This window comes from Pleurodeles waltl, chromosome 4_1 (genome assembly GCF_031143425.1).
Source record: "Pleurodeles waltl isolate 20211129_DDA chromosome 4_1, aPleWal1.hap1.20221129, whole genome shotgun sequence".
Taxonomy (NCBI): Eukaryota; Metazoa; Chordata; class Amphibia; order Caudata; family Salamandridae; genus Pleurodeles; species Pleurodeles waltl.
The window spans coordinates 136094335-136102792 of NC_090442.1; positions in this window are offsets into that span (position 1 = coordinate 136094335).

Sequence of the window (8458 nt, forward strand, 5' to 3'; positions counted from 1 at the left end):
TTCCTGGTCTCTGGGGGAATCCATTTGAAGGATTTTTTTAGGGTGCGGAGTGTGTGGAAGCAGGAGGAGGTTAGAGCATTGACTTGCTGTGTTATGGAGAGGGAGGGGTCCAGGATGATGCAGAGGTTGCGTGCGTGGTTTGCGGGGGTGGGTGCGGGGCCTAGTGCGGTGGGCCACCAGGAGTCATCCCACGTGGTTTTGTTGGGGCCGAAGATGATGATTTCGGTTTTGTTGGAGTTGAGCTTGAGGTGGTTAGTGGTCATCCAGTTGGCGGTGTCGAGGAGAGCAGTGTGTAGGTTGGTTTTGGCAGTGGTGGGGTTGCGGGTGAGGAAGAGGATGAGTTGGGTGTCATCTACACAGGAGAGGATAGTGATTCCGTGTGCTCGGAGGATGTTGGCTAGGGGGATCATGTAGATGTTGAAGAATGTGGGGCTGAGGGAGGACCCTTGGGGGACTCCGCAGGTGATCTTGGTAGTGTTGGAGTGGAAGGGTGGAAGGCGGACTCTCTGGGTCCAGTCGGTGAGGAAGGAGGTGAGCCAGTCTAAGGCTTTGTGGCAAATTCCTATGTTGTGGAGGCGTGTGCGGAGTGTGTGGTGGCAGACGGTGTCGAAGGCTGCGGAGAGGTCTAGGAGGATGAGTGCGACGGTCTCGCCTTTGTCGACTTTGGTCCTGATGTCGTCAGTGCATGCGATGAGGGCGGTTTCCGTGCTGTGGTTCTTGCGGAACCCGGATTGTGAGGGGTCCAGAGTGTTGTTTGCTTCGAGGAAGTGGGATAGGCGGGCGTTGTCTAATTTCTCGTCAACCTTGGCGGGGAAAGGGAGGAGGGAGATGGGGTGGTAGTTGGAGAAGATCTCCGGATGGGCTTGGTTTTTTTTAGGAGAGCGGTGAATTCTGCATGCTTCCAGGGGTCTGGGTAGGTGGCGGAGTCGAAAGAGGAGTTGATTATGTTGTAGAGTATGGGGGCGATGGTTGGGCTGGCTTTGTTGTAGATGCGATGTGGACAGGGGTCAGAGGGGGATCCGGAGTGGATGGAGTTCATGTTTTTTTCGGTTTCTTCGTGTGTGGTGGGGGTCCAGGTGGAGAGTGTGGTGGGGGGGTCAAGTGTGGGGGTTGGGTTGGGTGAGTGAGGGGTGTGTGTGGTGGGTGGGTGTGGTATGAAGCTGTTGTGGATGTCCAGGATTTTGTGGAGGAAGTGGTTGGAAAGGGCGTCATATAGGGGCTGTGTGTGTGCGGGTCTATGTGGCTGGCTTTGGGTTTGCAAATTCATTAATGATGGTGAAGAGTTCTTTGCTATTTTGATAGTTGTTGTCAAGGCCTGTCTTGTATTGATCTCTTTTGGCGGTGTGTATGAGTTGGTGATGGGTGCGAATGGTGGTTTTGAGGGTGGAGAAGTTGGTTGTGGAAGGTTCTAGTAGCCATATTTTCTCAGCTTGGCAGCATTTGCGCTTGGAGTCTTGGAGTTCAGGGGTGAACCATGGGGCGTTCTTGATGTTGCGGGTGGCGAAGTGTTTTCTGAGGGGGGCTAGTGTGTCTGCGCAGGTGGTGATCCATTTGGAGAGATTGTGTGCTCCTGTGTTGGGGTCGTTGGCGTGGGGGGGGTTATGGGCCAGTTGGGAGTTTAGTCGTTCTGTGGGGATCTTGTCCCACATGGGGTAGGGTGTGGTGTGTTGATGGTAGTGTGTGGGGGGTTTGGTGAAGGAGAAGTGGACGCAGTGGTGGTCAGTCCAGAGGAGTTCGGTGGTGTGGGTATAGGCTATGTGTTGGCTTGCGGTGAAAATTGCATCAAGCGTGTGTCCTGCTGAGTGGGTGGGTGCGGTGACCAGTTGTTTGAGTCCGAGATTGATGAGGTTGTCTATGAGGGAGGTAGAGTTGTTGTCTTGGAGGTTTTCTAAGTGAAAGTTGAAATCACCGAGGAGGATGTAGTCTGTGGAGGTGAGGGCGTGCAAGCTGATGGTGTCGGCGATGGTGTCGCAGAAGGCGGGGCGTGGTCCTGGTGGTCTGTAGATTAGTATACCTCTGAGGGGGGAGTTGTTGTGGATCAGGAAGTGCGTGTGTTCTGTGTTGTTGATATTGTCTTGGGAGCTGGTGGTGACTTTGATGGTGTCCCTGTGTGGGATGGCGATGCCACCACCTGGCCTGTTGAGGCGGTCTTTGCGTTGGAGTTTGTATCCCTTGGGGGTGCCGATGGCTATGTCGGGTTCTGAGGAGGGGTTGGTCCAGATTTCCGTGAGGAAGGCAAGATTAACATTCTAAGGCAGTGAAATATTTTTGGAAGTGAGAGTTATTGCAGACAAAGGCTAGTACTCCCTTCCTCCCCCACTTTGCCTTAATCTAATGATTTCTGATCATTGTTTTTCTATCCAAGAAGTATGTTTTTGTGTTGTGTAGGTGCTTTGCCTGTATAATTATTTACCCAAAATTATGTTATGTGATGAGTAGCAGGTTTGGGTTGCATTCCAATATAAATCCATGGCTGTTCAGACAATTATTGTTCTTTGATCATTGATCATGCCCTCATGAGGATACAAGAGGGATACTTTGCAGAGCTTTGTGGTAGATTGGGGTATATAATTGGGGATGAGATGGCAAAGATGTGAAATGAGAGCTCTGTGTGAATCATTACAGTGTTAGGAAAATATGAAATGAATACATGAGGCTTTGAGAAAGGTGTGGGAGTGACTGTAATAATGTTGGAGACCTCGGGGTTGGCACAATTAACTATTTTAGGAATGTGTTGTATATGTAGATTGAATAACATTCAAAAGCTTCCGCTTAGATATTTGATATTGTGGTATGGTCACTGGACCATCAGGAGTTGAACTTCAGGGAACCACTTCTTCTGCCTAATTCCTGAGGTCTGATGAGTTTAAGGAAAAGTGGGGGTTGTGTTATCCAGTCTATCTGGAAGTGTGGTGTCCATCTAGGAGATCATCTAAATTAAGACTTTTTTTATTTTAATTATATTTATTGGTTTATCAGTTATATCCAAGACATTACAAAAGAGCACTTTGATAAACAATCTGTTGTCACCGCAAGCGGCACGAGCTAAATGCAACTAGACAATATATAACTGGTGTTCTTTCAAAGGCCATCTTGTGGAACATGCTTATAGTCATTATTTCCAAACAGTAAGCATAACCATCATGTGGAAGACATAAAGTTCATAGAACTATGTGTGTTGTGGAGGGAAGGGTCATCTGCGTTTGGAGGTGAAGGAATGCATCCGGGCCGAGGAGTCACGGAGAGTGCGGGGATTGGACCGAGGCAGGGTGCAGGACTAATGAAGTGATATGGTCATCCTAGGGTGTCCTCACTTTCATGGAGGGTGTAGATAATTTTTGGCTTCAACATTTAATACCATAGGTTCCCAGCAGTCCCCATCTTTACAGATAATTCCACGAGCCCGCAGCCAACTAATGTGATGTGCTTCTGCTCGTGGCCAAATTAGCAAGTCTTTTAACCACTGCGGAATATCAGGGGGCCGGAGTTTTCCCTGCCCTGGCTATCCTACATTTGAATAGCACGAAAGCCAAATCGATGAGTCTATGGAGGTACTTATCACCCTTTTTTGGGGGGCGAAGGCCCAAGAGGCAAGAAGTAGGTGTGAGGGGAAGGGGATATGTAGTCAATTCCGTTACTATCTCAGTAACTTTGCACCAAGTGATTTGTAAGACTGAACATTCCCATTTCATATGATAAAAACCCACTGAGGGCAAGGTACAACATGGACAACCGGGAGTGAATGCGGGAAACATACGTTTAATACGATGAGAATCCAGGTAGGCCTGGTGTACATAGTTGAATTGTGTGAATCTAAATCTAGCATTTCCGGATATCCCCTTCACTGACTGTAGAGCTCTAAGCCAATACGTGTCAGTCAGTGGTTGCGGCAACACTGCATTTCATTTAGCATGTGTTGTCCTCATGAGATCTGGCCCAGGTGTGTGGAGCGCTGTATATAGGGTGGTAATGACGTGTCGTGCTCCCCTAGTCAGAAGTATAGTGTGCATTACCTATGATGTGGACGGTTCTCTTTCCACTGTCCCAAGAAACAAGCATGACTTGCAGTAGTGCGTAGTAAGTGAGAAATTACCTAGGGGCGATAGCATATTTTTCGGTGATGCCCTGGAACATCATAAGTGCACCTTCTGAGTATAAGTCTCCCACTCGGGGGATTCCTGCATCAGTTCTCTTGTCGCGATCAATAGCTTGTGTCTTTTCTTTTATCCTAGGGATGTCCGAAATGGAATTTTCCAGCGAGTATGGAATGTGGGGGCCATTAGGGTGTATGAAGCGGTGCCAGCGTGTGTTTGCCACTCTCATCTGTTGCAGTATTGGTCTACGCGGACCTCTGTGGTCCGTCAGCCAAGTGTACACCATAACTTTCCCTAGTCGTGCCTGAACAGTGGGCAGTTCCGGACAGCCATTCGAGAATAACCAGGCCATCCGCCAATGCAATTTGAGCCACCGCATAGTATAATTCGAAGTTCGGAGCTCCCAGCCTGCCCTCTATCATTGGACAGGGCCTCCCTTCGGCGTCTGTTTCCCCAAATCAGTTCGAGAAGCAGACCATCGAGAACTCGAAAAAAAGCTTGTGGCACCACTACGGGTAGTGCTGAGAAAAAGTAAAGCAATCTGGGAAGGATTAAAATCTTAGATATCGCCACTCGACCAGCTGGCTATAGTGGCAAGGACGGCCAGAAGGTGATGGAGCTACGGATAGTCGCGATCGCTCTATCTAAATTACCTTCCAGAAGATCCCAAGCTGTGTGGTAAATATTGACTCCTAAGTACTTTAAGGAGGTATAATTCCATTGGAGATGTGAGTCAACCACGACTGCTCTGTTGGAGGGGAATGTGGAGCTAGCGAAACAGAGATGATTTTGGCCAACTAACCCATAAACCAGAGGCATCCCCGAAAGGTCTCCAATAGTTGTATGAGTTCCTGGAGTGTGGCTCACACATCACGAAGATATATAAGAGCATCGTCTTTGTATAGAGAAACGACATGGTAATGTCCTAGTTCTGGAATTCCCCAGATCCCAGCTCACTCACGCAAGTGGCAAGCAAAGGGCTCCAGAGCCAAGGCAAATAGAAACAGTGACAGTATAGACTGTATAGACAGTATAGCAAAGCTATTTGATATCACTGGTCCCGTTTTTACTCTATGACATTACAACAGAGGCCCATCTAAAAGAGCTACTACAGGATGGATAGGAAAACCTACACCCACCAGGGTTACCACTTGGTGGCATGCTTCATCATTGGGTTTCTTCCCGTTCCGCTATGGAGCGGGGCATGCTACGACGTACGGGATATGTGGGAGCACTGATGTAGTCTTGTCAATGTGAATCATAGGAGGGATAGGAGTAGTGGGGTCTTGGGTGAGTTAACAATACCTGTCTCCTAGTAATTCCAATGATTTAATAGATCTCTTGGAGGCGGTATGATTAAAAAGGGGGCTGCGGAAGTGGGGATGTAATGTACCTGACTTCCTAGTCTACATGTTTCGGAGCCTCACCCCTAGGCTCCTCTTCACGACCAAAGTGGACTCCCTGGTGCCACTCCTAGTTTGACTACCTCTAATGATAGCATAAATATTAAGGGGCATATTTATACTCCGTTTGCGCCAAATTTGTGTCATTTTTTTCGACGCAAATTCGGCGCAAAATTAACGCCATATTTATACTTTGGCATTAGACGCGTCTAGTGCCAAAGTAGGAGTAAAGAGCGTCATTTTTTTGCGTGAACGCCTTCCTTGCGTTAATGAGATGCAAGGTAGGCGTTCCCGTCCAAAAAAATGACTGCAACGCAAATGCGTCGTATTTATACTCCCGGGCAAAAATCACGCCCGGGAGTGGGCGGGTCAAAAAAACCTGCATTTGCGCCGCTTTTTAACGCCTGGGTCAGGGCAGGCGTTAAGGGACCTGTGGGCTCAAAATGAGCCCACAACTGCCCTCCCATGCCCCCAGGGACCCCCCCTGCCACCCTTGCCCACCCCAGGAGGACACCCAAGGATGGAGGGACCCACCCCAGGGACATTCAGGTAAGTTCAGGTAAGTATAAATATTTTTATTTTTATATTTTTTTGTGGCATAGGGGGGCCTGATTTGTGCCCCCCTACATGCCACAATGCCCAATGACCATGCCCAGGGGACATAAGTCCCCTGGGCATGGCCATTGGGAAAGGGGGCATGACTCCTGTCTTTACTAAGACAGGAGTCATGTAAATGGCGTCTGGGCGTCGTTAAAAATGGCGCAAATCGGGTGGAGGCGATTTTTTAGCGTCAACCTGACTTGCACCATTTTTAAGACGCCCTAAAGCCATTTTTCCCTACGCCGGCGCTGCCTGGTGTACGTGTTTTTTTTCCACGCACACCAGGCAGCGCGGGTCTGCTTGCGCCGGCTAACGACATTCAATAAATACGGCGCCCGCATGGCGCTTCAGAATGGCGTTAGCCGGCGCAAAATTTTTTGACGCTAAACTGCGTTAGCGCAGTTTAGCGTCAAAAAGTATAAATACGGGCCTAAATTCTCAGTGATAAGGTGCAATTCACCTAACTATGGTGGTGTCATAAGATGATACCTATCGTTTATGGTGTCCGTCATTGATACCTATGGAAATACGGGAGGTATAGTTATCATAGCCCCCATTTGAAATGAGCCACTATATGTGTTGTTTGTGGGTGTGGTGCCACCTATTTGCAAACTGCATCCCACTTGTGGGGAACAGCACTCGTGAATATCAGGAATGAGAGTCCAAAGTCTCAAGATCAACAATACAAGACATACTACATGTAAAACTTTTAAACATGTAAACATGTGAAACACACCAAACAGCACACATGTGGTGCATGCATAACCAACTTGGTCATATTTGGACTCTCATATCATAGCTCCTCCGATAGGGGTGTGTGCTTGTAGTCACACTCTGAAGATTTGGCAAAGTTTTAGAATCGATTCATCTTACCATATCTGTAGCGCAATGTAAACAATGTTCAAAAGGCACTTACTTCCTCAAAGCGACACTCCCGCTCTGTACCTAATGCTCACCTCCCAGGGGTCTGAATCTTGAATGCTCACAAGGGAGCCGAGTTTAAATGTGTTCAAGACGAGGCGGAACCAGCATTTGCATGGAATGGGGGGGTCCAAAAGGGCCTCAGGCTGTAGGCGCCAGTTAGGGATAACGGGCGTTGTGCACCCCAGGTTAGGGTCGACACCAACCGGCTATGGTCTGAACATGTCCATGCTAGCTATTCCGACCGAGTCAAGAGGGGGCCCGTTTGGGCAGTGCAGAATCGGATATCAATCTTAGTGTGCCGGTCATGAACGGGTGAGTCGAACGAGTACTCACATTCTTGTGGGTGACCCCGATGCCACATGTCATAAAGGAGCATATGTACGCTTTACCTCCTAAAATGGCAGGAGGTACGGATGCTCATGGCGGAGGTCAAAGGAGGGTGAGACCGGTCAAGGTGTTGGTCCAAAACACAATTAAAGTCTGCCCCCTATATTGCTGGGAGTAGTGGATCTCGAAAAAGCACTGGTGTAAGAAAATCTAAGAAGCTTGTTTTGGTTAGCATTGGGTGCTTATATCGCTGCTAGGTTAAGAGGGGCACCATCTAACTGACCTTCCAATATAACATATCGTCCCATATCGTCCCAATATATTGTCCTTCCGTATCTATTCTCTGGGGGGGTCAGAGCGAAGGGAACTCCCGGGGCTATCCAAATAAGAACCCCCCGTGCATATGCGGATGTAGTAGTACCATATGTTTCTCCCTGCCATATGGCCCGTAGACAATCTAGCTCTGTGGCCGTGAGGTGTGTCTCCTGAAGCATTGCAAAGTGTTCCTGTCTGCATTTAAGATATGAGTACACCCTACAACGCTTAGTGAGGGATGCCATGCCCCCTACGTTCCATGTCATAATTCTGTATTGTGGAGCATGCTCCATTGGTAGGTTGTCAGGCATCATGTGTGATACAGTGTGTACAGTAGGAGCCTGTTAAGCAACCAGTCCCTCCCCGCCCCCCCATGACCCATCCTTCCCGCATAAAAAAATCTTCCCACGTTCACTTACAGCACATGTGTCCAACATGTAAAGCAACAGCCCTGTGTCCAACAAGACATTTCAAGGCAAAATAGAACAAACAAACAAAATAAAAAACACCCCAAATGCAGTAACATTCCCCCCATGTCTGAGACCTCGTGGTATACCGCCCAATGAACATAAACATTTGCACAGTGACGATTGGAATGATACTGTATTAGAGAACGTGTCCAAGTTGGCATGGTGTGGGGGCGTGACTTGCGAGTATGTTCCAGGGCTCCTCGTCTGGGCCCAGGACATGGTGTGGAAGGCGCCATGTAGTTGTCCCCAACAAACAGTCCCATGTTAGTGTCAGGAACACACAGGAGCGAAGCAGCAGCAGTGGCCCAGCAATTAACGATAAGGG